Source organism: Centropristis striata, chromosome 2 (assembly GCF_030273125.1).
Source record: "Centropristis striata isolate RG_2023a ecotype Rhode Island chromosome 2, C.striata_1.0, whole genome shotgun sequence".
NCBI classification, from domain to species: domain Eukaryota; kingdom Metazoa; phylum Chordata; class Actinopteri; order Perciformes; family Serranidae; genus Centropristis; species Centropristis striata.
In genome coordinates, this window is record NC_081518.1 from 23,899,753 (window position 1) to 23,922,406 (window position 22,654).

Below are 22,654 nucleotides of genomic sequence, written 5' to 3' on the forward strand. Positions count from 1 at the left end.
GTGTTATTAGGTCCACATCATGTTTTTTGGGATAACTTTTTGGAAGCGTGTTAGGATGCGACCATTGAATCACGTGTAATTAGCGAAATCAACTCGTCTGGGCAGGTAAAAAAGAGGTGCTGTGGCTTAGCTGGTCAAAGCCCCTGTCTAGTAAACAGGAGATCCTGGGTTCAAATCCCAGTAGCACCTGGTTGTTACAGATTCTTTCATTCCAGTAATTGTAATTCAATTGTCTGCAAATAGTTTCCTGCCAAAACACATGTCTTGTAAACAGGACATCCTGGGTTCAAGTCCCACCAGTGCCGAGGTATCATTAGATGCACATCCTGTTTCTTGGGATAACTTTTTGGAAGCGTGGTACGATGCGACAAAGGAAGCACATGTGAGTAGTGAAATCAACTCGTCTGGGTAGGTAAAAAAGAGGTGCTGTGGCTTAGCTGGTCAAAGCGCCTGTCTAATAAACAGGAAATCCTGGGTTCAAATCCCCGCAGCACCTGGTTGTTACAGATACTCTCTTTCCAGGAATTGCAATTCAAATGTCTGCAGAGGTTTTCCTGTAAAAACAATAACTGCTAAAGCACATGTCTAGTAAACAGGAGATCCTGGGTTCAAATCCCACCAGTGCCGTGGTGTTATTAGGTCCACATCCTGTGTTTTGGGATAACTTTTTGGAAGCGTGTTAGGATGCGACCATGGAATCACATGTAAGTAGCGAAATCAACTCGTCTGGGCAGGAAAAAAAGAGGTGCTGTGGCTTAGCTGGTCAAAGCACCTGTCTAGTAAACAGGAGAGCCTGGGTTCAAATCCCAGCAGCACCTGGTTGTTACAGATACTCTCTTTCCAGTAATTGCAATTCAAATGTCTGCAGTGGTTTTCTTGTAAAAACAACAACTGCTAAAGCACATGTCTTTTAAACAGGACATCCTGGGATTCCAATCCCCCCAGTGCCGTGGTGTTATTAGGTCCACATCCTGTTTTTTGGCATAACTTTTTGGAAGCGTGTTAGGATGCGACCATGGAATGACATGTAAGTAGCGAAATCAACTCGTCTGGGCAGGAAAAAAAGAGGTGCTGTGGCTTAGCTGGTCAAAGCGCCTGTCTAGTAAACAGGAAATCCTGGGTTCAAATCCCAGCAGCACCTGGTTGTTGCAGATACTCTCTTTCCAGTAATTGCAATTCAAATGTCTGCAGTGGTTTTCCTGTAAAAACAACAACTGCTAAAGCACATGTCTTTTAAACAGGACATCCTGTTTCTTGGGATAACTTTTTGGAAGCGTGGTTCTATGCGACAAAGAATCACATGTGAGTAGTGAAATCAACTCGTCTGGGTAGGTGAAAAAGAGGTGCTGTGGCTTAGCTGGTCAAAGCACCTGTCTTGTAAACAGGAGATCCTGGGTTCAAATCCCAGCAGCACCTGGTTATTAAAGGTTCTTTCTTACAAGTACGTGCAATTCAATTGTCTGCAGAGGTTTTTTTGAAGCGTGGTAGCATGCAATTAAAGAATCACTTTTGAGTAACCAAATCAACTCGTCTGGGTATGAAATAAAGAGGTGCTGTGGCTTAGCTGGTCAAAGCGCCTGTCTTGTAAACAGGAGATCCTGGGTTCAAATCCCAGCAGCACCTGGTTGTTAAAGGTTCTTTCTTACAAGTACGTGCAATTCAATTGTCTGCAGAGGTTTTTTTGAAGCGTGGTAGCATGCAATTAAAGAATCACTTTTGAGTAACCAAATCAACTCGTCTGGGTATGAAATAAAGAGGTGCTGTGGCTTAGCTGGTCAAAGTGCCTGTCTAGTAAACAGGAGATCCTGGGTTCAAATCACAGCAGCACCTGGTTCTTACAGATTCTTTCTTTCCAGGAATTGCAATTCAAATGTCTGCAGTGGTTTTCCTGTAAAAACAACAACTGCTAAAGCACATGTCTTTTAAACAGGACATCCTGGGTTTCCAATCCCACCAGTGCCGTGGTGTTATTAGGTCCACATCCTGTTTTTTGGGATAACTTTTTGGAAGCGTGTTAGGATGCGACCATTGAATCACGTGTAATTAGCGAAATCAACTCGTCTGGGCAGGTAAAAAAGAGGTGCTGTGGCTTAGCTGGTCAAAGCCCCTGTCTAGTAAACAGGAGATCCTGGGTTCAAATCCCAGTAGCACCTGGTTGTTACAGATTCTTTCATTCCAGTAATTGTAATTCAATTGTCTGCAAATAGTTTCCTGCCAAAACACATGTCTTGTAAACAGGACATCCTGGGTTCAAGTCCCACCAGTGCCGAGGTATCATTAGATGCACATCCTGTTTCTTGGGATAACTTTTTGGAAGCGTGGTACGATGCGACAAAGGAAGCACATGTGAGTAGCGAAATCAACTCGTCTGGGTAGGTAAAAAAGAGGTGCTGTGGCTTAGCTGGTCAAAGCGCCTGTCTAGTAAACAGGCGATCCTGGGTTCAAATCCCAGCAGCACCTCGTTGTTACACATGCTCTCTTTCCAGGAATTGCAATTCAAATGTCTGCAGAGGTTTTCCTGTAAAAACAATAACTGCTAAAGCACATGTCTAGTAAACAGGAGATCCTGGGTTCAAATCCCAGCAGCACCTGGTTCTTACAGATTCTTTCTTTCCAGGAATTGCAATTCAAATGTCTGCAGTGGTTTTCCTGTAAAAACAACAACTGCTAAAGCACATGTCTTTTAAACAGGACATCCTGGGTTTCCAATCACACCAGTGCCGTGGTGTTATTAGGTCCACATCATGTTTTTTGGGATAACTTTTTGGAAGCGTGTTAGGATGCGACCATTGAATCACGTTTAATTAGCGAAATCAACTCGTCTGGGCAGGTAAAAAAGAGGTGCTGTGGCTTAGCTGGTCAAAGCCCCTGTCTAGTAAACAGGAGATCCTGGGTTCAACTCCCAGCAGCACCTGGTTGTTACAGATTCTTTCATTCCAGGAATTGCAGTTCAATTGTCTGCAAATAGTTTCCTGCCAAAGCAAATGTCTTGTAAACAGGACATCCTGGGTTCAAGTCCCACAAGTGCCGAGGTATCATTAGATGCACATCCTGTTTCTTGGGATAACTTTTTGGAAGCGTGGTACGATGCGACAAAGGAAGCACATATGAGTAGCGAAATCAACTCGTCTGGGTAGGTAAAAAAGAGGTGCTGTGGCTTAGCTGGTCAAAGCGCCTGTCTAGTAAACAGGAGATCCTGGGTTCAAATCCCAGCAGCACCTCGTTGTTACACATGCTCTCTTTCCAGGAATTGCAATTCAAATGTCTGCAGAGGTTTTCCTGTAAAAACAATAACTGCTAAAGCACATGTCTAGTAAACAGGAGATCCTGGGTTCAAATCCCAGCAGCACCTGGTTCTTACAGATTCTTTCTTTCCAGGAATTGCAATTCAAATGTCTGCAGTGGTTTTCCTGTAAAAACAACAACTGCTAAAGCACATGTCTTTTAAACAGGACATCCTGTTTCTTGGGATAACTTTTTGGAAGCGTGGTTCTATGCGACAAAGAATCACATGTGAGTAGTGAAATCAACTCGTCTGGGTAGGTGAAAAAGATGTGCTGTGGCTTAGCTGGTCAAAGCGCCTGTCTTGTAAACAGGAGATCCTAGGTTCAAATCCCAGCAGCACCTGGTTGTTAAAGGTTCTTTCTTACAAGTACGTGCAATTCAATTGTCTGCAGAGGTTTTTTTGAAGCGTGGTAGCATGCAATTAAAGAATCACATTTGAGTAACCAAATCAACTCGTCTGGGTATGAAATAAAGAGGTGCTGTGGCTTAGCTGGTCAAAGTGCCGGTCTAGTAAACAGGAGATCCTGGGTTCAAATCACAGCAGCACCTGGTTCTTACAGATTCTTTCTTTCCAGGAATTGCAATTCAAATGTCTGCAGTGGTTTTCCTGTAAAAACAACAACTGCTAAAGCACATGTCTTTTAAACAGGACATCCTGGGTTTCCAATCCCACCAGTGCCGTGGTGTTTTTGGTCCACATCCTGTTTTTTGGGATAACTTTTTGGAAGCGTGTTAGGATGCGACCATTGAATCACGTGTAATTAGCGAAATCAACTCGTCTGGGCAGGTAAAAAAGAGGTGCTGTGGCTTAGCTGGTCAAAGCCCCTGTCTAGTAAACAGGAGATCCTGGGTTCAACTCCCAGCAGCACCTGGTTGTGACAGATTCTTTCATTCCAGGAATTGCAATTCAATTGTCTGCAAATAGTTTCCTGGCAAAGCAAATGTCTTGTAAACAGGACATCCTGGGTTCAAGTCCCACCAGTGCCGAGGTATCATTAGATGCACATCCTGTTTCTTGGGATAACTTTTTGGAAGCGAGGTACGATGCGACAAAGGAAGCACATGTGAGTAGCGAAATCAACTCGTCTGGGTAGGTAAAAAAGAGGTGCTGTGGCTTAGCTGGTCAAAGCGCCTGTCTAGTAAACAGGAGATCCTGGGTTCAAATCCCAGCAGCACCTCGTTGTTACACATGCTCTCTTTCGAGGAATTGCAATTCAAATGTCTGCAGAGGTTTTCCTGTAAAAACAATAACTGCTAAAGCACATGTCTAGTAAACAGGAGATCCTGGGTTCAAATCCCACCAGTGCTGTGGTGTTTTTAGGTCCACATCCTGTTTTTTGGGATAACTTTTTGGAAGCGTGGTACTATGCGACAAAAGAATCACATGTGAGTAGTGAAATCAACTCGTCTGGGTTGTTGAAGAGAGGTGCTGTGGCTTAGCTGGTCAAAACGCCTGTCTTGTAAACAGGAGATCCTGGGTTCAAAATCCAGCAGCACCTGGTTGTTAAAGGTTCTTTCTTACAAGTACGTGCAATTCAATTGTCTGCAGAGGTTTTTTTGAAGCGTGTTAGCATGCAATTAAAGAATCACATTTGACAAACCAAGTCAACTCGTCTGGGTATGAAATAAACAGGTGCTGTGGCTTAGCTGATCAAAGTGCCAATCTAGTAAACAGGAGATCCTGGGTTCAAATCCCAGCAGAACCTGGTTGTAAAATATTCTTTCATTCCAGTAATTGCAATTCAAATGTCTGCAGAGAGTTTCCTGCTAAAGCGCATGTCTTGTAAACAGGACATCCTGGGTTCAAGTCCCACCAGTGCCGAGGTATCATCAGACGCACATCCTGTTTCTGGGGATAACTTTTTGGAAGCGTGGTACTATGCGACAAAAGAGTCACATGTGAGTAGCGAAATGAACTCGTATGGGTAGGTGAAAAAGAGGTGCTGTGGCTTAGCTGGTCAAAGCGCCTGTCTTGTAAACAGGAGATCCTGGGTTCAAATCCCAGCAGCACCTGGTTGTTACAGATTCTTTCATTCCAGTAATTGTAATTCAATTGTCTGTAAATAGTTTCCTGCCAAAGCAAATGTCTTGTAAACAGGACATCCTAGGTTCAAGTCCCACCAGTGCCGAGGTATCATTAGATGCACATCCTGTTTCTTGGGATAACTTTCTGGAAGCGTGGTACGATGCGACAAAGGAAGCACATGTGAGTAGTGAAATCAACTCGTCTGGGTAGGTAAAAAAGAGGTGCTGTGGCTTAGCTGGTCAAAGCGCCTGTCTAGTAAACAGGAGATCCTGGATTCAAATCCCCGCAGCACCTGGTTGTTACAGATACTCTCTTTCCAGGAATTGCAATTCAAATGTCTGCAGAGGGTTTCCTGTAAAAACAATAACTGCTAAAGCACATGTCTAGTAAACAGGAGATCCTGGGTTCAAATCCCACCAGTGCCGTGGTGTTTTTAGGTCCACATCCTGTGTTTTGGGAAAACTTTTTGGAAGCGTGGTACTATGCGACAAAAGAATCACATGTGAGTAGTGAAATCAACTCGTCTGGGTAGGTGAAAAAGAGGTGCTGTGGCTTAGCTGGTCAAAGCACCTGTCTTGTAAACAGGAGATCCTGGGTTCAAATCCCAGCAGCACCTGGTTGTTAAAGGTTCTTTCTTACAAGTACGTGCAATTCAATCGTCTGCAGAGGTTTTTTTGAAACGTGGTAGCATGCAATTAAAGAATCACTTTTGAGTAACCAAATCAACTCGTCTGGGTATGAAATAAAGAGGTGCTGTGGCTTAGCTGGTCAAAATGCCTGTCTAGTAAACAGGAGATCCTGGGTTCAAATCACAGCAGCCCCTGGTTCGTACAGATTCTTTCTTTCAAGGAATCGCAATTCAAATGTCTGCAGAGGTTTTCCTGTAAAAACAACAACTGTTAAAACACGTCTTGGAAACAGGACATCCTGGGTTCAAGTCCCACCAGTGGCTAGGTATAATCATGTCCACACCTTGTTCATTGGGATAACGTTTTGTAAGCGTGGTACTATGCGACCAAAGAATCACATGTGAGTACAGAAATCAACTCTTCTGGGTAGGTTAAAAAAGCTGGTCAAAGCGCCTGTCATGTAAACAGGAGATCCTGGGTTCAAATCCCAGCAGCACCTGGTTGTTAAAGATTCTTTAATTCCAGTAATTGCAATTCAAATGTCTGAAGAGAGTTTCCTGTAAAAACAACAACTGCTAAAGCACATGTCTAGTAAACAGGAGATCCTAGGTTCAAATCCCAGCAGCACCTGGTTATTACAGATTCTTTCTTACAAGTCCCACCAGTGCCGATGTATAATTAGATGCACGTCTTGTTTCTTGGGATAACTTTTTGGAAGCGTGGTACTATGCGACAAAGAATCACATGTGAGTAGTGAAATCAACTCGTCTGGGTAGGTGAAAAAGAGGTGCTGTGGATTAGCTGGTCAAAGCGCCTGTCTTGTAAACAGGAGATCCTGGGTTCATATCCCAGCAGCACTTGGTTGTTAAAGGTTCTTTCTTACAAGTACGTGCAATTCAATTGTCTGCATTGGTTTTTTTGAAGCGTTGTAGCATGCGATTACAGAATCACATTTGAGTAACCAAATCAACCCTTCTGGGTATGAAACAAAGAGGTGCTGTGGCTTAGCTGGTCAAAGTGCCTGTCTAGTAAACAGGAGATCCTGGGTTCAAATCCCAGCAGCACCTGGTTGTTACAGATACTTTCATTCCAGTAATTGTATTTCAATTGTCTGCAGATAGTTTCCTGCTAAAGCACATGTCTTGTAAACAGGACATCCTGGGTTCAAGTCTCACCAGTGCCGAGGTATCATTAGACGCATATCCTGTTTCTTGGGATAACTTTTTGGAAACGTGGTACTATGCGACAAAGAATCACATGTGAGTAGTGAAATCAACTCGTCTGGGTAGGTGAAAAAGAGGTGCTATGGCTTAGCTGGTCAAAGCGCCTGTCTTGTAAACAGGACATCCTGGGTTCAAATCCCAGCAGCACTTGTTTGTTAAAGGTTCTTTCTTACAAGTACGTGCAATTCAATTGTCTGCAGAGGTTTTTTTGAAGCGTGGTAGCATGCAATTAAAGAATCACATTTGACTAACCAAGTCAACTCGTCTGGGTATGAAATAAAGAGGGGCTGTGGCTTGGCTGGTCAAAGAGCCAATCTAGTAAACAGGAGATCCTGGGTTCAAATCCCAGCAGCACCTGGTTCTTACAGATTCTTTCTTTCCAGGAATCGCAATTCAAATGTCTGCAGAGGTTTTCCTGTAAAAACAACAACTGTTAAAACACGTCTTGTAAACAGGACATCCTGAGTTCAAGTCCCACCAGTGGCTAGGTATAATCATGTCCACACCTTCTTCATTGGGATAAAGTTTTGTAAGCGTGGTAGTATGCGACCAAAGAATCACATGTGAGTACCGAAATCAACTCGTCTGGGTAGGTTAAAAAAGCTGGTCAAAGCGCCTGTCATGTAAACAGGAGATCCTGGGTTCAAATCCCAGCAGCACCTGGTTGTAAAAGATTCTTTCATTCCAGTAATTGCAATTCAAATGTCTGCAGAGAGTTTCTTGTAAAAACAACAACTGCTAAAGCACATGTCTAGTAAACAGGAGATCCTGGGTTCAAATCCCAGCAGCACCTGGTTATTACAGATTCTTTCTTACAAGTACGTCCAATTCAATTGTCTGCAGATGTTTTTTTGAAGCGTTGTAGCATGCGATTACAGAATCACATTTGAGTAACCAAATCAACCCTTCTGGGTGTGAAACAAAGCGGTGCTGTGGCTTAGCTGGTCAAAGAGCCTGTCTAGTAAACAGGAGATCCTGGGTTCAAATCCCAGCAGTACCTGGTTGTTACAGATACTTTCATTCCAGTAATTGTAATTCAATTGTCTGCACATAGTTTCCTGCTAAAGCACATTTCTTGTAAACAGGACATCCTGGGTTCAAGTCCCACCAGTGCCGAGGTATCATTAGACGCATATCCTGTTTCTTGGGATAACTTTTTGAAAGCGTGGTACTATGCGACAAAAGAGTCACATGTGAGTAGCGAAATCAACTCGTATGGGTAGGTGAAAAAGAGGTGCTGTGGCTTAGCTGGTCAAAGCGCCTGTCTTGTAAACAGGAGATCCTAGGTTCAAATCCCAGCAGCACCTGGTTGTTAAAGGTTCTTTCTTAGAAGTTCGTATAATTCAATTGTCTGCAGAGGTTTTTTTTAAGCGTGGTTGCATGCAATTAAAGAATCACATTTGACTAACCAAATCAACTCATCTGGGTATGAAATAAAGAGGTTCTGTGGCTTAGCTGGTCAAAGTGCCTGTCTAGTAAACAGGAGATCCTGGGTTCAAATCCCAGCAGCACCTGGTTCTTACAGATTCTTTCTTTCAAGGAATCGCAATTCAAATGTCTGCAGAGGTTTTCCTGTAAAAACAACAACTGTTTAAACACGTCTTGTAAACAAGACATCCTGGGTTCAAGTCCCACCAGTGGCTAGGTATAATCATGTCCACACCTTGTTCATTGGGATAACGTTTTGTAAGCGTGGTACTATGCGACCAAAGAATCACATGTGAGTACCGAAATCAACTCGTCTGGGTAGGTTAAAATAGCGCATGTCATGTAAACAGGAGATCCTGGGTTCAAATCCCAGCAGCACCTGGTTGTTAAAGATTCTTTTATTCCAGTAATTGCAATTCAAATGTCTGCAGAGAGTTTCCTGTAAAAACAACAACTGCTAAAGCACATGTCTAGTAAACAGGACATCCTGGGTTCAAGTCCCACCAGTGCTGATGTATAATTAGATGCACATCCTGTTTCTTGGGATAACTTTTTGGAAGCGTGGTATGATGCGACTGTGGAATCACATGTGAGTAGCGAAATCAACTCTTCTGGGTATGAAACAAAGAGGTGCTGTGGCTTTGCTGGTCAAAGTGCCTGTCTAGTAAACAGGAGATCCTGGGTTCAAATCCCAGCGGCACCTGGTTGTTAAAGATTCTTTCTTACAAGTACGTGCAATTCAATTGTCTGCAGAGGTTTTTTTGAAGCGTTGTAGCATGCGATTAAAGAATCACATTTGAGTAACCAAATCAACTCTTCTGGGTATGAAACAAAGAGGTGCTGTGGCTTAGCTGGTCAAAGCACCTGTCTAGTAAACAGGAGATCCTGGGTTCAAATCCCAGCAGCACCTGGTTGTTACAGATTCTTTCTTTCAAGGAATCGAAATTCAAATGTCTGCAGAGGTTTTCCTGTAAAAACAACAACTGTTTAAACACGTCTTGTAAACAAGACATCCTGGGTTCAAGTCCCACCAGTGGCTAGGTATAATCATGTCCACACCTTGTTCATTGGGATAACGTTTTGTAAGCGTGGTACTATGCGACCAAAGAATCACATGTGAGTACCGAAATCAACTCGTCTGGGTAGGTTAAAATAGCGCATGTCATGTAAACAGGAGATCCTGGGTTCAAATCCCAGCAGCACCTGGTTGTTAAAGATTCTTTTATTCCAGTAATTGCAATTCAAATGTCTGCAGAGAGTTTCCTGTAAAAACAACAACTGCTAAAGCACATGTCTAGTAAACAGGACATCCTGGGTTCAAGTCCCACCAGTGCTGATGTATAATTAGATGCACATCCTGTTTCTTGGGATAACTTTTTGGAAGCGTGGTATGATGCGACTGTGGAATCACATGTGAGTAGCGAAATCAACTCTTCTGGGTATGAAACAAAGAGGTGCTGTGGCTTTGCTGGTCAAAGTGCCTGTCTAGTAAACAGGAGATCCTGGGTTCAAATCCCAGCGGCACCTGGTTGTTAAAGATTCTTTCTTACAAGTACGTGCAATTCAATTGTCTGCAGAGGTTTTTTTGAAGCGTTGTAGCATGCGATTAAAGAATCACATTTGAGTAACCAAATCAACTCTTCTGGGTATGAAACAAAGAGGTGCTGTGGCTTAGCTGGTCAAAGCACCTGTCTAGTAAACAGGAGATCCTGGGTTCAAATCCCAGCAGCATCTGGTTGTTAAAGATTTGTTCATTCCAGTAATTGCAATTTAAATGTCTGCAGAGAGTTTCCTGTAAAAACAACAACTGCTAAAGCACATGTCTAGTAAACAGGAGATCCTGGGTTCAAATCCCAGCAGCACCTGATTCTTACAGATTCTTTCTTTCCAGGAATTGCAATTCAAATGTCTGCAGCGGTTTTCCTGTAAAAACAACAACTGCTAAAGGACATGTCTTTTAAACAGGACATCCTGGGTTTCCAATCCCACCAGTGCCGTGGTGTTATTAGGTCCACATCCTGTTTTTTGGGACAACTTTTTGGAAGCGTGTTACGATGCGACCATGGAATCACATGTAATTAGCGAAATCAACTCGTCTCGGCAGGTAAAAAAGAGGTGCTGTGGCTTAGCTGGTCAAAGTGCCTGTCTAGTAAACAGGAGATCCTGGGTTCAAATCCCAGCAGCACCTGGTTGTTACAGATTCTTTCATTCCAGTAATTGTAATCCAATTGTCTGCAGATAGTTTCCTGCTAAAGCACATGTTTTCGAAGCGTGGTAGCACGCGATTAAAGAATCACATTTGAGTAACCAAATCAACTCTTCTGGGTATGAAACAAAGAGGTGCTGTGGCTTAGCTGGTCAAAGCGCCTGTCTAGTAAACAGGAGATCCTGGGTTTAATCCCAGCAGCACCTGGTTGTTAAAGATTCTTTCTTACAAGTACGTGCAATTCAATTGTCTGCAGAGGTTTTTTTGAAGCGTGGTGGCATGTGATTAAAGAATCACATTTGAGTAACCAAATCAACTCTTCTGGATATGAAACAAAGAGGTGCTGTGGCTTAGCTGGTCAAAGCGCCTGTCCAGTAAACAGGAGATCCTGCGTTCAAATCCTAGCAGCACCTGGTTGTTACAGATTTTTTTTTTTTTTTCCAGTAATCGCAATTCAAATGTCTGCAGAGGTTTTCCTGTAAAAACAACAACTGTTTAAACACGTCTTGTAAACAAGACATCCTGGGTTCAAGTCCCACCAGTGGCTAGGTATAATCATGTCCACACCTTGTTCATTGGGATAACGTTTTGTAAGCGTGGTACTATGCGACCAAAGAATCACATGTGAGTACCGAAATCAACTCGTCTGGGTAGGTTAAAATAGCGCATGTCATGTAAACAGGAGATCCTGGGTTCAAATCCCAGCAGCACCTGGTTGTTAAAGATTCTTTTATTCCAGTAATTGCAATTCAAATGTCTGCAGAGAGTTTCCTGTAAAAACAGCAACTGCTAAAGCACATGTCTAGTAAACAGGACATCCTGGGTTCAAGTCCCACCAGTGCTGATGTATAATTAGATGCACATCCTGTTTCTTGGGATAACTTTTTGGAAGCGTGGTATGATGCGACTGTGGAATCACATGTGAGTAGCGAAATCAACTCTTCTGGGTATGAAACAAAGAGGTGCTGTGGCTTTGCTGGTCAAAGTGCCTGTCTAGTAAACAGGAGATCCTGGGTTCAAATCCCAGCGGCACCTGGTTGTTAAAGATTCTTTCTTACAAGTACGTGCAATTCAATTGTCTGCAGAGGTTTTTTTGAAGCGTTGTAGCATGCGATTAAAGAATCACATTTGAGTAACCAAATCAACTCTTCTGGGTATGAAACAAAGAGGTGCTGTGGCTTAGCTGGTCAAAGCACCTGTCTAGTAAACAGGAGATCCTGGGTTCAAATCCCAGCAGCACCTGGTTGTTACAGATTCTTTCTTTCAAGGAATCGCAATTCAAATGTCTGCAGAGGTTTTCCTGTAAAAACAACAACTGTTTAAACACGTCTTGTAAACAAGACATCCTGGGTTCAAGTCCCACCAGTGGCTAGGTATAATCATGTCCACACCTTGTTCATTGGGATAACGTTTTGTAAGCGTGGTACTATGCGACCAAAGAATCACATGTGAGTACCGAAATCAACTCGTCTGGGTAGGTTAAAATAGCGCATGTCATGTAAACAGGAGATCCTGGGTTCAAATCCCAGCAGCACCTGGTTGTTAAAGATTCTTTTATTCCAGTAATTGCAATTCAAATGTCTGCAGAGAGTTTCCTGTAAAAACAACAACTGCTAAAGCACATGCCTAGTAAACAGGACATCCTGGGTTCAAGTCCCACCAGTGCTGATGTATAATTAGATGCACATCCTGTTTCTTGGGATAACTTTTTGGAAGCGTGGTATGATGCGACTGTGGAATCACATGTGAGTAGCGAAATCAACTCTTCTGGGTATGAAACAAAGAGGTGCTGTGGCTTTGCTGGTCAAAGTGCCTGTCTAGTAAACAGGAGATCCTGGGTTCAAATCCCAGCGGCACCTGGTTGTTAAAGATTCTTTCTTACAAGTACGTGCAATTCAATTGTCTGCAGAGGTTTTTTTGAAGCGTTGTAGCATGCGATTAAAGAATCACATTTGAGTAACCAAATCAACTCTTCTGGGTATGAAACAAAGAGGTGCTGTGGCTTAGCTGGTCAAAGCACCTGTCTAGTAAACAGGAGATCCTGGGTTCAAATCCCAGCAGCATCTGGTTGTTAAAGATTTGTTCATTCCAGTAATTGCAATTTAAATGTCTGCAGAGAGTTTCCTGTAAAAACAACAACTGCTAAAGCACATGTCTAGTAAACAGGAGATCCTGGGTTCAAATCCCAGCAGCACCTGATTCTTACAGATTCTTTCTTTCCAGGAATTGCAATTCAAATGTCTGCAGCGGTTTTCCTGTAAAAACAACAACTGCTAAAGGACATGTCTTTTAAACAGGACATCCTGGGTTTCCAATCCCACCAGTGCCGTGGTGTTATTAGGTCCACATCCTGTTTTTTGGGACAACTTTTTGGAAGCGTGTTACGATGCGACCATGGAATCACATGTAATTAGCGAAATCAACTCGTCTCGGCAGGTAAAAAAGAGGTGCTGTGGCTTAGCTGGTCAAAGTGCCTGTCTAGTAAACAGGAGATCCTGGGTTCAAATCCCAGCAGCACCTGGTTGTTACAGATTCTTTCATTCCAGTAATTGTAATCCAATTGTCTGCAGATAGTTTCCTGCTAAAGCACATGTTTTCGAAGCGTGGTAGCACGCGATTAAAGAATCACATTTGAGTAACCAAATCAACTCTTCTGGGTATGAAACAAAGAGGTGCTGTGGCTTAGCTGGTCAAAGCGCCTGTCTAGTAAACAGGAGATCCTGGGTTTAATCCCAGCAGCACCTGGTTGTTAAAGATTCTTTCTTACAAGTACGTGCAATTCAATTGTCTGCAGAGGTTTTTTTGAAGCGTGGTGGCATGTGATTAAAGAATCACATTTGAGTAACCAAATCAACTCTTCTGGATATGAAACAAAGAGGTGCTGTGGCTTAGCTGGTCAAAGCGCCTGTCCAGTAAACAGGAGATCCTGCGTTCAAATCCTAGCAGCACCTGGTTGTTACAGATTTTTTTTTTTTTTTCCAGTAATCGCAATTCAAATGTCTGCAGAGGTTTTCCTGTAAAAACAACAACTGTTTAAACACGTCTTGTAAACAAGACATCCTGGGTTCAAGTCCCACCAGTGGCTAGGTATAATCATGTCCACACCTTGTTCATTGGGATAACGTTTTGTAAGCGTGGTACTATGCGACCAAAGAATCACATGTGAGTACCGAAATCAACTCGTCTGGGTAGGTTAAAATAGCGCATGTCATGTAAACAGGAGATCCTGGGTTCAAATCCCAGCAGCACCTGGTTGTTAAAGATTCTTTTATTCCAGTAATTGCAATTCAAATGTCTGCAGAGAGTTTCCTGTAAAAACAGCAACTGCTAAAGCACATGTCTAGTAAACAGGACATCCTGGGTTCAAGTCCCACCAGTGCTGATGTATAATTAGATGCACATCCTGTTTCTTGGGATAACTTTTTGGAAGCGTGGTATGATGCGACTGTGGAATCACATGTGAGTAGCGAAATCAACTCTTCTGGGTATGAAACAAAGAGGTGCTGTGGCTTTGCTGGTCAAAGTGCCTGTCTAGTAAACAGGAGATCCTGCGTTCAAATCCTAGCAGTACCTGGTTGTTACAGATTTTTTTTTTTTTTCCAGTAATTGCAATTCAATTGTCTGCAGCGATTTTCCTGTAAAAACAACAAACTGCTAAAGCACATGTCTATTAAACAGGACATCCTGGGTTCAAGTCCCACCTGTGCCGAGGTACCATTAGATGCACATCCTGTTTCTTGGGATAACTTTTTGGAAGCGTGGTATGATGCGACTGTGGAATCACATGTGAGTAGCGAAATCAACTCTTCTGGGTATGAAACAAAGAGGTGCTGTGGCTTTGCTGGTCAAAGTGCCTGTCTAGTAAACAGGAGATCCTGGGTTCAAATCCCAGCGGCACCTGGTTGTTAAAGATTCTTTCTTACAAGTACGTGCAATTCAATTGTCTGCAGAGGTTTTTTTGAAGCGTTGTAGCATGCGATTAAAGAATCACATTTGAGTAACCAAATCAACTCTTCTGGGTATGAAACAAAGAGGTGCTGTGGCTTAGCTGGTCAAAGCACCTGTCTAGTAAACAGGAGATCCTGGGTTCAAATCCCAGCAGCATCTGGTTGTTAAAGATTTGTTCATTCCAGTAATTGCAATTTAAATGTCTGCAGAGAGTTTCCTGTAAAAACAACAACTGCTAAAGCACATGTCTAGTAAACAGGAGATCCTGCGTTCAAATCCCAGCAGCACCTGATTCTTACAGATTCTTTCTTTCCAGGAATTGCAATTCAAATGTCTGCAGCGGTTTTCCTGTAAAAACAACAACTGCTAAAGGACATGTCTTTTAAACAGGACATCCTGGGTTTCCAATCCCACCAGTGCCGTGGTGTTATTAGGTCCACATCCTGTTTTTTGGGACAACTTTTTGGAAGCGTGTTACGATGCGACCATGGAATCACATGTAATTAGCGAAATCAACTCGTCTCGGCAGGTAAAAAAGAGGTGCTGTGGCTTAGCTGGTCAAAGTGCCTGTCTAGTAAACAGGAGATCCTGGGTTCAAATCCCAGCAGCACCTGGTTGTTACAGATTCTTTCATTCCAGTAATTGTAATCCAATTGTCTGCAGATAGTTTCCTGCTAAAGCACATGTTTTCGAAGCGTGGTAGCACGCGATTAAAGAATCACATTTGAGTAACCAAATCAACTCTTCTGGGTATGAAACAAAGAGGTGCTGTGGCTTAGCTGGTCAAAGCGCCTGTCTAGTAAACAGGAGATCCTGGGTTTAATCCCAGCAGCACCTGGTTGTTAAAGATTCTTTCTTACAAGTACGTGCAATTCAATTGTCTGCAGAGGTTTTTTTGAAGCGTGGTGGCATGTGATTAAAGAATCACATTTGAGTAACCAAATCAACTCTTCTGGATATGAAACAAAGAGGTGCTGTGGCTTAGCTGGTCAAAGCGCCTGTCCAGTAAACAGGAGATCCTGCGTTCAAATCCTAGCAGCACCTGGTTGTTACAGATTTTTTTTTTTTTTTCCAGTAATCGCAATTCAAATGTCTGCAGAGGTTTTCCTGTAAAAACAACAACTGTTTAAACACGTCTTGTAAACAAGACATCCTGGGTTCAAGTCCCACCAGTGGCTAGGTATAATCATGTCCACACCTTGTTCATTGGGATAACGTTTTGTAAGCGTGGTACTATGCGACCAAAGAATCACATGTGAGTACCGAAATCAACTCGTCTGGGTAGGTTAAAATAGCGCATGTCATGTAAACAGGAGATCCTGGGTTCAAATCCCAGCAGCACCTGGTTGTTAAAGATTCTTTTATTCCAGTAATTGCAATTCAAATGTCTGCAGAGAGTTTCCTGTAAAAACAGCAACTGCTAAAGCACATGTCTAGTAAACAGGACATCCTGGGTTCAAGTCCCACCAGTGCTGATGTATAATTAGATGCACATCCTGTTTCTTGGGATAACTTTTTGGAAGCGTGGTATGATGCGACTGTGGAATCACATGTGAGTAGCGAAATCAACTCTTCTGGGTATGAAACAAAGAGGTGCTGTGGCTTTGCTGGTCAAAGTGCCTGTCTAGTAAACAGGAGATCCTGCGTTCAAATCCTAGCAGCACCTGGTTGTTACAGATTTTTTTTTTTTTTTCCAGTAATTGCAATTCAATTGTCTGCAGCGATTTTCCTGTAAAAACAACAAACTGCTAAAGCACATGTCTATTAAACAGGACATCCTGGGTTCAAGTCCCACCTGTGCCGAGGTACCATTAGATGCACATCCTGTTTCTTGGGATAACTTTTTGGAAGCGTGGTATGATGCGACTGTGGAATCACATGTGAGTAGCGAAATCAACTCTTCTGGGTATGAAACAAAGAGGTGCTGTGGCTTTGCTGGTCAAAGTGCCTGTCTAGTAAACAGGAGATCCTGGGTTCAAATCCCAGCGGCACCTGGTTGTTAAAGATTCTTTCTTACAAGTACGTGCAATTCAATTGTCTGCAGAGGTTTTTTTGAAGCGTTCTAGCATGCGATTAAAGAATCACATTTGAGTAACCAAATCAACTCTTCTGGGTATGAAACAAAGAGGTGCTGTGGCTTAGCTGGTCAAAGCACCTGTCTAGTAAACAGGAGATCCTGGGTTCAAATCCCAGCAGCACCTGGTTGTTAAAGAATTGTTCATTCCAGTAATTGCAATTTAAATGTCTGCAGAGAGTTTCCTGTAAAAACAACAACTGCTAAAGCACATGTCTAGTAAACAGGAGATCCTGGGTTCAAATCCCAGCAGCACCTGATTCTTACAGATTCTTTCTTTCCAGGAATTGCAATTCAAATGTCTGCAGCGGTTTTCCTGTAAAAACAACAACTGCTAAAGGACATGTCTTTTAAACAGGACATCCTGGGTTTCCAATCCCACCAGTGCCGTGGTGTTATAAGGTCCACATCCTGTTTTTTGGGACAACTTTTTGGAAGCGTGTTACGATGCGACCATGGAATCACATGTAATTAGCGAAATCAACTCGTCTCGGCAGGTAAAAAAGAGGTGCTGTGGCTTAGCTGGTCAAAGTGCCTGTCTAGTAAACAGGAGATCCTGGGTTCAAATCCCAGCAGCACCTGGTTGTTACAGATTCTTTCATTCCAGTAATTGTAATTCAATTGTCTGCAGATAGTTTCCTGCTAAAGCACATGTTTTCGAAGCGTGGTAGCACGCGATTAAAGAATCACATTTGAGTAACCAAATCAACTCTTCTGGGTATGAAACAAAGAGGTGCTGTGGCTTAGCTGGTCAAAGCGCCTGTCTAGTAAACAGGAGATCCTGGGTTTAATCCCAGCAGCACCTGGTTGTTAAAGATTCTTTCTTACAAGTACGTGCAATTCAATTGTCTGCAGAGGTTTTTTTGAAGCGTGGTGGCATGTGATTAAAGAATCACATTTGAGTAACCAAATCAACTCTTCTGGATATGAAACAAAGAGGTGCTGTGGCTTAGCTGGTCAAAGCGCCTGTCCAGTAAACAGGAGATCCTGCGTTCAAATCCTAGCAGCACCTGGTTGTTACAGATTTTTTTTTTTTTTTCCAGTAATTGCAATTCAATTGTCTGCAGCGATTTTCCTGTAAAAACAACAAACTGCTAAAGCACATGTCTATTAAACAGGACATCCTGGGTTCAAGTCCCACCTGTGCCGAGGTACCATTAGATGCACATCCTGTTTCTTGGGATAACTTTTTGGAAGCGTGATACAATGCGACCATGGAATCACACGTAAGTAGCGAAATCAATTCGTCTGGGCCAGTAAAAAAGTGGTTGTGGCTTAGCTGGTCAAAGCCCCTGCCTTGTAAACAGGAGATCCTAGGTTCAAATCCCAGCAGCACCTGGTTGTTAAAGGTTCTTTCTTAGAAGTTCGTATAATTCAATTGTCTGCAGAGGTTTTTTTTTAAGCGTGGTAGCATGCAATTAAAGAATCACATTTGAGTAACCAAATCAACTCATCTGGGTATGAAATAAAGAGGTGCTGTGGCTTAGCTGGTCAAAGTGCCTGTCTAGTAAACAGGAGATCCTGGGTTCAAATCCCAGCAGCACCTGGTTCTTACAGATTCTTTCTTTCAAGGAATCGCAATTCAAATGTCTGCAGAGGTTTTCCTGTAAAAACAACAACTGTTTAAACACGTCTTGTAAACAAGACATCCTGGGTTCAAGTCCCACCAGTGGCTAGGTATAATCATGTCCACACCTTGTTCATTGGGATAACGTTTTGTAAGCGTGGTACTATGCGACCAAAGAATCACATGTGAGTACCGAAATCAACTCGTCTGGGTAGGTTAAAATAGCGCATGTCATGTAAACAGGAGATCCTGGGTTCAAATCCCAGCAGCACCTGGTTGTTAAAGATTCTTTTATTCCAGTAATTGCAATTCAAATGTCTGCAGAGAGTTTCCTGTAAAAACAACAACTGCTAAAGCACATGTCTAGTAAACAGGACATCCTGGGTTCAAGTCCCACCAGTGCTGATGTATAATTAGATGCACATCCTGTTTCTTGGGATAACTTTTTGGAAGCGTGGTATGATGCGACTGTGGAATCACATGTGAGTAGCGAAATCAACTCTTCTGGGTATGAAACAAAGAGGTGCTGTGGCTTAGCTGGTCAAAGCACCTGTCTAGTAAACAGGAGATCCTGGGTTCAAATCCCAGCAGCACCTGGTTGTTAAAGATTTGTTCATTCCAGTAATTGCAATTTAAATGTCTGCAGAGAGTTTCCTGTAAAAACAACAACTGCTAAAGCACATGTCTAGTAAACAGGAGATCCTGGGTTCAAATCCCAGCAGCACCTGATTCTTACAGATTCTTTCTTTCCAGGAATTGCAATTCAAATGTCTGCAGCGGTTTTCCTGTAAAAACAACAACTGCTAAAGGACATGTCTTTTAAACAGGACATCCTGGGTTTCCAATCCCACCAGTGCCGTGGTGTTATTAGGTCCACATCCTGTTTTTTGGGACAACTTTTTGGAAGCGTGTTACGATGCGACCATGGAATCACATGTAATTAGCGAAATCAACTCGTCTTGGCAGGTAAAAAAGAGGTGCTGTGGCTTAGCTGGTCAAAGTGCCTGTCTAGTAAACAGGAGATCCTGGGTTCAAATCCCAGCAGCACCTGGTTGTTACAGATTCTTTCATTCCAGTAATTGTAATTCAATTGTCTGCAGATAGTTTCCTGCTAAAGCACATGTTTTCGAAGCGTGGTAGCACGCGATTAAAGAATCACATTTGAGTAACCAAATCAACTCTTCTGGGTATGAAACAAAGAGGTGCTGTGGCTTAGCTGGTCAAAGCGCCTGTCTAGTAAACAGGAGATCCTGGGTTTAATCCCAGCAGCACCTGGTTGTTAAAGATTCTTTCTTACAAGTACGTGCAATTCAATTGTCTGCAGAGGTTTTTTTGAAGCGTGGTGGCATGTGATTAAAGAATCACATTTGAGTAACCAAATCAACTCTTCTGGATATGAAACAAAGAGGTGCTGTGGCTTAGCTGGTCAAAGCGCCTGTCCAGTAAACAGGAGATCCTGCGTTCAAATCCTAGCAGCACCTGGTTGTTACAGATTTTTTTTTTTTTTCCAGTAATTGCAATTCAATTGTCTGCAGCGATTTTCCTGTAAAAACAACAAACTGCTAAAGCACATGTCTATTAAACAGGACATCCTGGGTTCAAGTCCCACCTGTGCCGAGGTACCATTAGATGCACATCCTGTTTCTTGGGATAACTTTTTGGAAGCGTGGTATGATGCGACTGTGGAATCACATGTGAGTAGCGAAATCAACTCTTCTGGGTATGAAACAAAGAGGTGCTGTGGCTTTGCTGGTCAAAGTGCCTGTCTAGTAAACAGGAGATCCTGGGTTCAAATCCCAGTGGCACCTGGTTGTTAAAGATTCTTTCTTACAAGTACGTGCAATTCAATTGTCTGCAGAGGTTTTTTTGAAGCGTTGTAGCATGCGATTAAAGAATCACATTTGAGTAACCAAATCAACTCTTCTGGGTATGAAACAAAGAGGTGCTGTGGCTTAGCTGGTCAAAGCACCTGTCTAGTAAACAGGAGATCCTGGGTTCAAATCCCAGCAGCACCTGGTTGTTAAAGATTTGTTCATTCCAGTAATTGCAATTTAAATGTCTGCAGAGAGTTTCCTGTAAAAACAACAACTGCTAAAGCACATGTCTAGTAAACAGGAGATCCTGGGTTCAAATCCCAGCAGCACCTGATTCTTACAGATTCTTTCTTTCCAGGAATTGCAATTCAAATGTCTGCAGCGGTTTTCCTGTAAAAACAACAACTGCTAAAGGACATGTCTTTTAAACAGGACATCCTGGGTTTCCAATCCCACCAGTGCCGTGGTGTTATTAGGTCCACATCCTGTTTTTTGGGACAACTTTTTGGAAGCGTGTTACGATGCGACCATGGAATCACATGTAATTAGCGAAATCAACTCGTCTCGGCAGGTAAAAAAGAGGTGCTGTGGCTTAGCTGGTCAAAGTGCCTGTCTAGTAAACAGGAGATCCTGGGTTCAAATCCCAGCAGCACCTGGTTGTTACAGATTCTTTCATTCCAGTAATTGTAATTCAATTGTCTGCAGATAGTTTCCTGCTAAAGCACATGTTTTCGAAGCGTGGTAGCACGCGATTAAAGAATCACATTTGAGTAACCAAATCAACTCTTCTGGGTATGAAACAAAGAGGTGCTGTGGCTTAGCTGGTCAAAGCGCCTGTCTAGTAAACAGGAGATCCTGGTTTAATCCCAGCAGCACCTGGTTGTTAAAGATTCTTTCTTACAAGTACGTGCAATTCAATTGTCTGCAGAGGTTTTTTTGAAGCGTGGTGGCATGTGATTAAAGAATCACATTTGAGTAACCAAATCAACTCTTCTGGATATGAAACAAAGAGGTGCTGTGGCTTAGCTGGTCAAAGCGCCTGTCCAGTAAACAGGAGATCCTGCGTTCAAATCCTAGCAGCACCTGGTTTTACAGATTTTTTTTTTTTTTTCCAGTAATTGCAATTCAATTGTCTGCAGCGATTTTCCTGTAAAAACAACAAACTGCTAAAGCACATGTCTATTAAACAGGACATCCTGGGTTCAAGTCCCACCTGTGCCGAGGTACCATTAGATGCACATCCTGTTTCTTGGGATAACTTTTTGGAAGCGTGATACAATGCGACCATAGAATCACACGTAAGTAGCGAAATCAATTCGTCTGGGCCAGTAAAAAAGTGGTTCTGTGGCTTAGCTGGTCAAAGCGCCTGTCTCGTAAACAGGAGATTCTGGGTTCAAATCCCAGCAGCACCTGGTTGTTACAGATTCTTTCTTTCCAGGAATGGTAATTCAAATGTCTGCAGAGGTTTTCCTGTAAAAACAACTGCTAAAGCACGTCTCATAAAACATTTGCATATTTAAATGTTTTGACTTTTTGCAACATGGAGCAGCAGTTGTCGGAGGTTCTGTGGCTTTGCTGGTCAAAGCGCCTGTCTCGTAAACAGGAGATTCTGGGTTCAAATCCCAGCAGCACCTGGTTGTTACAGATTCTTTCTTTCCAGGAATTGCAATTCAAATGTCTGCAGAGGTTTTCCTGTAAAAACAACAACTGCTAAAGCACATGTCTTGTAAACAGGACATTCTGGGTTCCAATCCCACCAGTGCCGTAGAGTTATTAGATCCACATCCTGTTTTTTGGGATAACTTTCCTATGCGACCATGGAATCCCATGTGAGTAGCGAAATCAACTCGTCTGGGTAGGTAAAAAAGAGGTGCTGTGGCTTAGCTGGTCAAAGCGCCTGTCTTGTAAACAGGAGATCCTGGGTTCAAATCCCAGCAGCACCTGGTTGTTACAGATTCTTTCTTTCCAGGCATTCAAATGTCTGCAGAAGTTTTCCTGTAAAAACAACTGCTAAAGCACATGTCTCATAAAACATTTGCATATTTAAATTTTTAAATGTTTTGACTTTTTGCAACATGGAGCAGCAGTTCTCGGAGGTGCTGTGGCTTAGCTGGTCAAAGCGCCTGTCTTGTAAACAGGAGATCCTGGGTCCAAATCCCAGCAGCACCTGGTTAATACTATCCTTGTCCACTACCAAGATTTAGTTTATTTCCCCTATGACCACAGTCAGCATCACACACTGGGAACCACTCCCAAAAGTTATGTCACAGGTTCCTGGAGTAAACTTGTGCATCACTACAGCATCATGAGTTTTTTTTTATAGATAACTGTTGCACCTTTCATGTTATTTATCCTCATTTTCACCAAATGTTTCTCATAAAAAGTCATTTTGTGGGTCTTTAGGCTTTACCAAACAAGTCGAATTAATTTCCTCCCTCATAAAACATTTGAACA

General features: G+C 42.7%; 62 non-coding genes across 62 annotated transcripts; all 62 read left to right on the forward strand.

Annotated features, from left to right (window-relative positions):
- The first annotated feature begins 115 nt into the window (after window positions 1-115).
- Window positions 116-189, forward strand: trnat-agu (transfer RNA threonine (anticodon AGU)). The gene has a single exon. It is a non-coding gene; the product is annotated as a tRNA-Thr (tRNA).
- Window positions 190-422: 233 nt separating this feature from the next.
- Window positions 423-496, forward strand: trnai-aau (transfer RNA isoleucine (anticodon AAU)). Its single transcript has one exon. It is a non-coding gene; the product is annotated as a tRNA-Ile (tRNA).
- Window positions 497-744: 248 nt separating this feature from the next.
- Window positions 745-818, forward strand: trnat-agu (transfer RNA threonine (anticodon AGU)). The gene has a single exon. It is a non-coding gene; the product is annotated as a tRNA-Thr (tRNA).
- A 249-nt stretch (window positions 819-1,067) lies between these two features.
- trnat-agu (transfer RNA threonine (anticodon AGU)) lies at window positions 1,068-1,141 on the forward strand. The gene has a single exon. It is a non-coding gene; the product is annotated as a tRNA-Thr (tRNA).
- A 201-nt stretch (window positions 1,142-1,342) lies between these two features.
- Window positions 1,343-1,416, forward strand: trnat-ugu (transfer RNA threonine (anticodon UGU)). Its single transcript has one exon. It is a non-coding gene; the product is annotated as a tRNA-Thr (tRNA).
- Window positions 1,417-1,549: 133 nt separating this feature from the next.
- On the forward strand, window positions 1,550-1,623 carry trnat-ugu (transfer RNA threonine (anticodon UGU)). Its single transcript has one exon. It is a non-coding gene; the product is annotated as a tRNA-Thr (tRNA).
- Window positions 1,624-1,756: 133 nt separating this feature from the next.
- Window positions 1,757-1,830, forward strand: trnat-agu (transfer RNA threonine (anticodon AGU)). The gene has a single exon. It is a non-coding gene; the product is annotated as a tRNA-Thr (tRNA).
- Window positions 1,831-2,079: 249 nt separating this feature from the next.
- trnat-agu (transfer RNA threonine (anticodon AGU)) lies at window positions 2,080-2,153 on the forward strand. Its single transcript has one exon. It is a non-coding gene; the product is annotated as a tRNA-Thr (tRNA).
- A 233-nt stretch (window positions 2,154-2,386) lies between these two features.
- On the forward strand, window positions 2,387-2,460 carry trnat-agu (transfer RNA threonine (anticodon AGU)). Its single transcript has one exon. It is a non-coding gene; the product is annotated as a tRNA-Thr (tRNA).
- A 380-nt stretch (window positions 2,461-2,840) lies between these two features.
- On the forward strand, window positions 2,841-2,914 carry trnat-agu (transfer RNA threonine (anticodon AGU)). Its single transcript has one exon. It is a non-coding gene; the product is annotated as a tRNA-Thr (tRNA).
- Window positions 2,915-3,147: 233 nt separating this feature from the next.
- On the forward strand, window positions 3,148-3,221 carry trnat-agu (transfer RNA threonine (anticodon AGU)). Its single transcript has one exon. It is a non-coding gene; the product is annotated as a tRNA-Thr (tRNA).
- A 332-nt stretch (window positions 3,222-3,553) lies between these two features.
- On the forward strand, window positions 3,554-3,627 carry trnat-ugu (transfer RNA threonine (anticodon UGU)). The gene has a single exon. It is a non-coding gene; the product is annotated as a tRNA-Thr (tRNA).
- A 133-nt stretch (window positions 3,628-3,760) lies between these two features.
- Window positions 3,761-3,834, forward strand: trnat-agu (transfer RNA threonine (anticodon AGU)). The gene has a single exon. It is a non-coding gene; the product is annotated as a tRNA-Thr (tRNA).
- A 248-nt stretch (window positions 3,835-4,082) lies between these two features.
- Window positions 4,083-4,156, forward strand: trnat-agu (transfer RNA threonine (anticodon AGU)). The gene has a single exon. It is a non-coding gene; the product is annotated as a tRNA-Thr (tRNA).
- A 233-nt stretch (window positions 4,157-4,389) lies between these two features.
- On the forward strand, window positions 4,390-4,463 carry trnat-agu (transfer RNA threonine (anticodon AGU)). Its single transcript has one exon. It is a non-coding gene; the product is annotated as a tRNA-Thr (tRNA).
- Window positions 4,464-4,710: 247 nt separating this feature from the next.
- Window positions 4,711-4,784, forward strand: trnat-ugu (transfer RNA threonine (anticodon UGU)). Its single transcript has one exon. It is a non-coding gene; the product is annotated as a tRNA-Thr (tRNA).
- Window positions 4,785-5,224: 440 nt separating this feature from the next.
- trnat-ugu (transfer RNA threonine (anticodon UGU)) lies at window positions 5,225-5,298 on the forward strand. The gene has a single exon. It is a non-coding gene; the product is annotated as a tRNA-Thr (tRNA).
- A 233-nt stretch (window positions 5,299-5,531) lies between these two features.
- trnat-agu (transfer RNA threonine (anticodon AGU)) lies at window positions 5,532-5,605 on the forward strand. Its single transcript has one exon. It is a non-coding gene; the product is annotated as a tRNA-Thr (tRNA).
- Window positions 5,606-5,853: 248 nt separating this feature from the next.
- trnat-ugu (transfer RNA threonine (anticodon UGU)) lies at window positions 5,854-5,927 on the forward strand. Its single transcript has one exon. It is a non-coding gene; the product is annotated as a tRNA-Thr (tRNA).
- Window positions 5,928-6,726: 799 nt separating this feature from the next.
- On the forward strand, window positions 6,727-6,800 carry trnat-ugu (transfer RNA threonine (anticodon UGU)). Its single transcript has one exon. It is a non-coding gene; the product is annotated as a tRNA-Thr (tRNA).
- A 133-nt stretch (window positions 6,801-6,933) lies between these two features.
- trnat-agu (transfer RNA threonine (anticodon AGU)) lies at window positions 6,934-7,007 on the forward strand. The gene has a single exon. It is a non-coding gene; the product is annotated as a tRNA-Thr (tRNA).
- Window positions 7,008-7,239: 232 nt separating this feature from the next.
- trnat-ugu (transfer RNA threonine (anticodon UGU)) lies at window positions 7,240-7,313 on the forward strand. Its single transcript has one exon. It is a non-coding gene; the product is annotated as a tRNA-Thr (tRNA).
- Window positions 7,314-8,089: 776 nt separating this feature from the next.
- trnat-agu (transfer RNA threonine (anticodon AGU)) lies at window positions 8,090-8,163 on the forward strand. Its single transcript has one exon. It is a non-coding gene; the product is annotated as a tRNA-Thr (tRNA).
- A 233-nt stretch (window positions 8,164-8,396) lies between these two features.
- Window positions 8,397-8,470, forward strand: trnat-ugu (transfer RNA threonine (anticodon UGU)). The gene has a single exon. It is a non-coding gene; the product is annotated as a tRNA-Thr (tRNA).
- Window positions 8,471-8,603: 133 nt separating this feature from the next.
- On the forward strand, window positions 8,604-8,677 carry trnat-agu (transfer RNA threonine (anticodon AGU)). The gene has a single exon. It is a non-coding gene; the product is annotated as a tRNA-Thr (tRNA).
- Window positions 8,678-9,220: 543 nt separating this feature from the next.
- trnat-agu (transfer RNA threonine (anticodon AGU)) lies at window positions 9,221-9,294 on the forward strand. The gene has a single exon. It is a non-coding gene; the product is annotated as a tRNA-Thr (tRNA).
- Window positions 9,295-9,427: 133 nt separating this feature from the next.
- On the forward strand, window positions 9,428-9,501 carry trnat-agu (transfer RNA threonine (anticodon AGU)). The gene has a single exon. It is a non-coding gene; the product is annotated as a tRNA-Thr (tRNA).
- Window positions 9,502-10,044: 543 nt separating this feature from the next.
- Window positions 10,045-10,118, forward strand: trnat-agu (transfer RNA threonine (anticodon AGU)). Its single transcript has one exon. It is a non-coding gene; the product is annotated as a tRNA-Thr (tRNA).
- Window positions 10,119-10,251: 133 nt separating this feature from the next.
- On the forward strand, window positions 10,252-10,325 carry trnat-agu (transfer RNA threonine (anticodon AGU)). The gene has a single exon. It is a non-coding gene; the product is annotated as a tRNA-Thr (tRNA).
- Window positions 10,326-10,705: 380 nt separating this feature from the next.
- trnat-agu (transfer RNA threonine (anticodon AGU)) lies at window positions 10,706-10,779 on the forward strand. Its single transcript has one exon. It is a non-coding gene; the product is annotated as a tRNA-Thr (tRNA).
- Window positions 10,780-10,930: 151 nt separating this feature from the next.
- trnat-agu (transfer RNA threonine (anticodon AGU)) lies at window positions 10,931-11,003 on the forward strand. Its single transcript has one exon. It is a non-coding gene; the product is annotated as a tRNA-Thr (tRNA).
- A 133-nt stretch (window positions 11,004-11,136) lies between these two features.
- Window positions 11,137-11,210, forward strand: trnat-agu (transfer RNA threonine (anticodon AGU)). The gene has a single exon. It is a non-coding gene; the product is annotated as a tRNA-Thr (tRNA).
- Window positions 11,211-11,758: 548 nt separating this feature from the next.
- trnat-agu (transfer RNA threonine (anticodon AGU)) lies at window positions 11,759-11,832 on the forward strand. Its single transcript has one exon. It is a non-coding gene; the product is annotated as a tRNA-Thr (tRNA).
- Window positions 11,833-11,965: 133 nt separating this feature from the next.
- trnat-agu (transfer RNA threonine (anticodon AGU)) lies at window positions 11,966-12,039 on the forward strand. The gene has a single exon. It is a non-coding gene; the product is annotated as a tRNA-Thr (tRNA).
- Window positions 12,040-12,582: 543 nt separating this feature from the next.
- trnat-agu (transfer RNA threonine (anticodon AGU)) lies at window positions 12,583-12,656 on the forward strand. Its single transcript has one exon. It is a non-coding gene; the product is annotated as a tRNA-Thr (tRNA).
- A 133-nt stretch (window positions 12,657-12,789) lies between these two features.
- trnat-agu (transfer RNA threonine (anticodon AGU)) lies at window positions 12,790-12,863 on the forward strand. Its single transcript has one exon. It is a non-coding gene; the product is annotated as a tRNA-Thr (tRNA).
- A 380-nt stretch (window positions 12,864-13,243) lies between these two features.
- On the forward strand, window positions 13,244-13,317 carry trnat-agu (transfer RNA threonine (anticodon AGU)). Its single transcript has one exon. It is a non-coding gene; the product is annotated as a tRNA-Thr (tRNA).
- Window positions 13,318-13,468: 151 nt separating this feature from the next.
- Window positions 13,469-13,541, forward strand: trnat-agu (transfer RNA threonine (anticodon AGU)). Its single transcript has one exon. It is a non-coding gene; the product is annotated as a tRNA-Thr (tRNA).
- Window positions 13,542-13,674: 133 nt separating this feature from the next.
- trnat-agu (transfer RNA threonine (anticodon AGU)) lies at window positions 13,675-13,748 on the forward strand. Its single transcript has one exon. It is a non-coding gene; the product is annotated as a tRNA-Thr (tRNA).
- Window positions 13,749-14,623: 875 nt separating this feature from the next.
- trnat-agu (transfer RNA threonine (anticodon AGU)) lies at window positions 14,624-14,697 on the forward strand. Its single transcript has one exon. It is a non-coding gene; the product is annotated as a tRNA-Thr (tRNA).
- Window positions 14,698-14,830: 133 nt separating this feature from the next.
- Window positions 14,831-14,904, forward strand: trnat-agu (transfer RNA threonine (anticodon AGU)). Its single transcript has one exon. It is a non-coding gene; the product is annotated as a tRNA-Thr (tRNA).
- A 380-nt stretch (window positions 14,905-15,284) lies between these two features.
- On the forward strand, window positions 15,285-15,358 carry trnat-agu (transfer RNA threonine (anticodon AGU)). The gene has a single exon. It is a non-coding gene; the product is annotated as a tRNA-Thr (tRNA).
- A 151-nt stretch (window positions 15,359-15,509) lies between these two features.
- On the forward strand, window positions 15,510-15,582 carry trnat-agu (transfer RNA threonine (anticodon AGU)). Its single transcript has one exon. It is a non-coding gene; the product is annotated as a tRNA-Thr (tRNA).
- Window positions 15,583-15,715: 133 nt separating this feature from the next.
- trnat-agu (transfer RNA threonine (anticodon AGU)) lies at window positions 15,716-15,789 on the forward strand. The gene has a single exon. It is a non-coding gene; the product is annotated as a tRNA-Thr (tRNA).
- Window positions 15,790-16,665: 876 nt separating this feature from the next.
- On the forward strand, window positions 16,666-16,739 carry trnat-agu (transfer RNA threonine (anticodon AGU)). Its single transcript has one exon. It is a non-coding gene; the product is annotated as a tRNA-Thr (tRNA).
- A 133-nt stretch (window positions 16,740-16,872) lies between these two features.
- Window positions 16,873-16,946, forward strand: trnat-agu (transfer RNA threonine (anticodon AGU)). Its single transcript has one exon. It is a non-coding gene; the product is annotated as a tRNA-Thr (tRNA).
- Window positions 16,947-17,326: 380 nt separating this feature from the next.
- Window positions 17,327-17,400, forward strand: trnat-agu (transfer RNA threonine (anticodon AGU)). Its single transcript has one exon. It is a non-coding gene; the product is annotated as a tRNA-Thr (tRNA).
- A 151-nt stretch (window positions 17,401-17,551) lies between these two features.
- Window positions 17,552-17,624, forward strand: trnat-agu (transfer RNA threonine (anticodon AGU)). Its single transcript has one exon. It is a non-coding gene; the product is annotated as a tRNA-Thr (tRNA).
- Window positions 17,625-17,757: 133 nt separating this feature from the next.
- On the forward strand, window positions 17,758-17,831 carry trnat-agu (transfer RNA threonine (anticodon AGU)). Its single transcript has one exon. It is a non-coding gene; the product is annotated as a tRNA-Thr (tRNA).
- Window positions 17,832-18,291: 460 nt separating this feature from the next.
- On the forward strand, window positions 18,292-18,365 carry trnat-agu (transfer RNA threonine (anticodon AGU)). Its single transcript has one exon. It is a non-coding gene; the product is annotated as a tRNA-Thr (tRNA).
- A 543-nt stretch (window positions 18,366-18,908) lies between these two features.
- On the forward strand, window positions 18,909-18,982 carry trnat-agu (transfer RNA threonine (anticodon AGU)). The gene has a single exon. It is a non-coding gene; the product is annotated as a tRNA-Thr (tRNA).
- A 380-nt stretch (window positions 18,983-19,362) lies between these two features.
- Window positions 19,363-19,436, forward strand: trnat-agu (transfer RNA threonine (anticodon AGU)). The gene has a single exon. It is a non-coding gene; the product is annotated as a tRNA-Thr (tRNA).
- Window positions 19,437-19,587: 151 nt separating this feature from the next.
- trnat-agu (transfer RNA threonine (anticodon AGU)) lies at window positions 19,588-19,660 on the forward strand. The gene has a single exon. It is a non-coding gene; the product is annotated as a tRNA-Thr (tRNA).
- A 133-nt stretch (window positions 19,661-19,793) lies between these two features.
- Window positions 19,794-19,867, forward strand: trnat-agu (transfer RNA threonine (anticodon AGU)). The gene has a single exon. It is a non-coding gene; the product is annotated as a tRNA-Thr (tRNA).
- A 253-nt stretch (window positions 19,868-20,120) lies between these two features.
- Window positions 20,121-20,194, forward strand: trnat-agu (transfer RNA threonine (anticodon AGU)). The gene has a single exon. It is a non-coding gene; the product is annotated as a tRNA-Thr (tRNA).
- Window positions 20,195-20,327: 133 nt separating this feature from the next.
- On the forward strand, window positions 20,328-20,401 carry trnat-agu (transfer RNA threonine (anticodon AGU)). Its single transcript has one exon. It is a non-coding gene; the product is annotated as a tRNA-Thr (tRNA).
- A 380-nt stretch (window positions 20,402-20,781) lies between these two features.
- On the forward strand, window positions 20,782-20,855 carry trnat-agu (transfer RNA threonine (anticodon AGU)). The gene has a single exon. It is a non-coding gene; the product is annotated as a tRNA-Thr (tRNA).
- A 356-nt stretch (window positions 20,856-21,211) lies between these two features.
- Window positions 21,212-21,285, forward strand: trnat-agu (transfer RNA threonine (anticodon AGU)). The gene has a single exon. It is a non-coding gene; the product is annotated as a tRNA-Thr (tRNA).
- Window positions 21,286-21,538: 253 nt separating this feature from the next.
- trnat-cgu (transfer RNA threonine (anticodon CGU)) lies at window positions 21,539-21,612 on the forward strand. The gene has a single exon. It is a non-coding gene; the product is annotated as a tRNA-Thr (tRNA).
- Window positions 21,613-21,760: 148 nt separating this feature from the next.
- Window positions 21,761-21,834, forward strand: trnat-cgu (transfer RNA threonine (anticodon CGU)). Its single transcript has one exon. It is a non-coding gene; the product is annotated as a tRNA-Thr (tRNA).
- Window positions 21,835-22,069: 235 nt separating this feature from the next.
- Window positions 22,070-22,143, forward strand: trnat-ugu (transfer RNA threonine (anticodon UGU)). The gene has a single exon. It is a non-coding gene; the product is annotated as a tRNA-Thr (tRNA).
- A 152-nt stretch (window positions 22,144-22,295) lies between these two features.
- trnat-ugu (transfer RNA threonine (anticodon UGU)) lies at window positions 22,296-22,369 on the forward strand. Its single transcript has one exon. It is a non-coding gene; the product is annotated as a tRNA-Thr (tRNA).
- The last annotated feature ends 285 nt before the right edge of the window (window positions 22,370-22,654 follow it).